This window comes from Apis dorsata, unplaced genomic scaffold (assembly GCF_000469605.1).
Source record: "Apis dorsata unplaced genomic scaffold, Apis dorsata 1.3 scaffold_209, whole genome shotgun sequence".
Taxonomy (NCBI): domain Eukaryota; kingdom Metazoa; phylum Arthropoda; class Insecta; order Hymenoptera; family Apidae; genus Apis; species Apis dorsata.
The window spans coordinates 209,486-212,689 of NW_006263493.1; the positions used below are offsets into that span (position 1 = coordinate 209,486).

The 3,204-nt window shown below is 42.9% G+C and overlaps 1 protein-coding gene across 6 annotated transcripts in view; it reads left to right on the plus strand.

The window, feature by feature from the left end:
• The window catches only part of LOC102671125 (eukaryotic translation initiation factor 4 gamma-like), a 32,914-nt gene that overhangs the window by 7,844 nt on the left and 21,866 nt on the right, over positions 1 to 3,204 (plus strand). For 2 of the 6 annotated variants that reach the window (XM_031510146.1, XM_006615057.2), the window contains exon 2: positions 1 to 141. The exons of 3 other annotated variants lie outside the window; for them this stretch is intronic. The gene's annotated coding sequence lies outside the window, so the exon portion shown is untranslated. Of the gene's footprint in view, positions 142 to 944; positions 1,255 to 3,204 lie in introns of those variants that run through there. One more of the 6 variants, XM_006615059.2, reaches the window with a different exon arrangement.

The following is a 3,204-nucleotide window of genomic DNA, read 5'->3' on the forward strand; positions in this document are numbered from 1 at the left end:
TCCTCTTCTCGTGCTCTTTCCGTTCGTTTCTCGCCGCCTTTCTCCTTCATTCCCCTTCACGTGTGCATTCGATCGTGGACAAACGGGTCTCGTCGTCTGGCGCGATCATCGAACGAACCTAGTCTCACCAACGAACACGACGTAAGTGCTTCGTGACAATCACCATGGTGTTGCTTAGATACCTAGATTTTTGTACTCGATGTGTGACGGCACGTACGGTGGTCGAGCAGCCGCTCGGTGTATTCGATTGATATTCGACGGGTGTTCTTTCTAATGGTAGAAAGAAGGGATGAATTGTTAACTGCAACAAATGGTAAGATCGACGAAGGCAGGAGTGTCAGTGTTTGGAAATGACTCACGGTTATTTCGTTTGGAATGTGTTATCGCTTGGTGTCTTCGGCCGCCAATCGCTGCCTGTGTTTACATACACGGTCGAATCGTATGGCCTTCGTAAACTTCATAAATTCACACGAGTTCTCAGAAACGTGTTGTCGAGTCTAATCAGGTAAATACTTTCCGGAACCGATACGATGTTAAATGCGACGGTCATCGGATTAATATCGATACACGTTTGAGTCGTAAATTCTTATTACAACTCTATACATCGTAATTTCTACGTAAGGAAAGAAAAATGGGATAGATTGTCCAGATATAATTCTCCTTTATCGAATCCGACCGTCGCATCGGAACGAACTGACCAGATATTTACCCGTTCGTTCAATCAAATATTGGTTGACGTAGGACGATAAAATTGTGCACGAAATCGCGTGTTATTTCCGTCTCCTCAACCCTTTCCATCGCGTCTAAAGTTACGCGCTACAGGACTCGATGAACGACTTACGCGCGTACAATTGAAACAATTAATGACACACAATGGAGTCCGATGAATGGTCGATCGTTCTTCCCCGATCATTTTACTCCGTATTCGGGGAGAGTAGAATCACGAGTGAACAAATCGGTGGAACGATTAAACTCAAATTCGACCCCTCTTTGGCGGGTGTTGTGTCTCTCTGTCACGACATCAGGTTTCGCGTGGAGTCACGTGAGGATGAGGAAAAGAGTGGGCAGATCGATTCTAATCGTGCAATACATGACAATCGAACGATATAACAGGGAGGAAAAGCTGGCATAAAAATAGAAGGGAGAGCAGGACGTGTACTTGGCCGTAGCCTATACGATACGATGTTATCCTGCCGCGGTGGGTGTCCTTGTTCTTGCGACCGCCATTACGACGTGTCAAGGCGAGACGCATATGTACGTGTAATATTAGATCCGCACGATAATCGTCGCGATAATAGCGTAATAATTCCCCCCTCGAACATTGTTCGACCGTTCCTCCGCTTTATCTCCTCTCTCTCTTTCGCTCTTTTCCTCTCTCTTTACCCCCTTCACCCCTCCAATCTTGATACCGTATCGTAGATTTTTCGTAGCAGATATCGTAGCAGATATCGTGCTCCACGTATCCTTCTCACGTTTCCTCCACGTTCGTCGCGTCTCAAATTTTTTTCGCCGCGAGAAAAAGGCGGAGAGGCGGCCGTGATTATCCCGTGCAAGCTCGTCGAGTATTTTTTTCGAAGCGGCGAAAAAGAACGCGTGAATAACCTTGCCCTTGCTGGTAAAAACACCGAGCAACCCCAAGGTGGCGTGCTTTTCTGACGGTGTCAGATGTACATCAGTCGATATATCGACTTATTTCCGATAATGTATTGCCATTCGAGGCGATAACACGTACGAAAGTACACGCTTAGGTATACATAACGTATGGTATACGTTACATCAGATATGCTCTTGTCTCGAAAAAAATATCGAATTTCTTGCTTCAGTTCTTTTTCTGCTTATTTTTTTCGACGATGCTCCAGCTCGCATGCATCTGATCTTTTTTACGATTCGTTCGATCGCTGGTAGAATAACTCATTTGATATCTTTCCTCGTTTCGAGAATGGTGGTATAGAATTCCACGTTTGCGTAGCATTCGTCATGATTATTCGATCGAATTCTTTGTTTTTCCTCCCTTAAATCTCGGCAATGCACACGATACTTTATATATTTATGATATTTATGATATTTTTCCTACGAGTCATTTCTACGAACGAGTCTTATCGACATTCTTTTACAATTAAATGACAAATTGATTAGCTTACGTGTTATTCGATTTGAAATAAAATCTCGAGATCGTAATAACGAGATCGTAAGATCGATCATGAGTAAATTTTTCGTAAGAAATAGAAGAATCTCATATGAAATCCGTATAAGATGTTACTTTATCCATTTTTCATCAGTTTTTTCTTTTAGAAATTTTTCCTCCCTTTTCTTTCTCCTCTATTTTTCTTCTTCTATTTATTTACGATTTTTTTTACAGCTAAATCTCTTTCTCTTCACGCCCTCGTTTCACTTTTTCTTTTCTGCTAGAATCCCTTCGTTCTCGCTCCATCTTTTCTTTTTCATTATAACCAAATCGTTCAACAACCTATTCTATTCTTGGAGCGTTTAACCAAATTATTAGAAACTCGACAAATCGAAATTTAAATTGAAGGTAAACCTTTACGTAAACCGGGAGGATGAGTTCAGTTTCGATTCTATTAAGAATTACAGAAAGTTGTTGTCCGAATCAATCGTCGTTCCTTTAATTCACGACTCGGGGATACCGTAGAAACTGCTATAATCGGATCATGAGAGACAGTGCCGCATCCCCGGAGCAAATTGCAGCGAACGTTGGAGGGGTACGCGACCCAGCCACAGGCGGCGTAACAGCTCGGCGTATTTCTAGAGCAGCTAGTTAAGAATAGCACGGCGAGTAGACGGTTGAATTAAATATAGTCGGTGAACGACCGGTTGGTATATTACGAAATTTCATCGAAGTCACGGAAATCCTAGTGAGGACGTTGTCCTGCCTGGCGGGCACAATTTTTTCTCTCCCAATAGAAAATAATCGATGGGCAGAAAATCGATCGACTCTAATCTAAATTGAAGCGAAGGGAGTGCGATCGCGACGGGACGAGTCTTCGAGGATACGATCGATAAAATTTGGCGCGGCGACGATTCTTCTTCGTCTCGATCAACCTGCGACAGGGTTGGGGTGGGACAGGTTTCGTTGCGTTGTGTTTCAGGAAGACATTAACGAGGATTATAAATATCGGGAAACGTGGAGAGAAGATACAAGGGATGACAAGGGATTGTAGGGGAAAAAAAAAAAAAAAAAAAAAA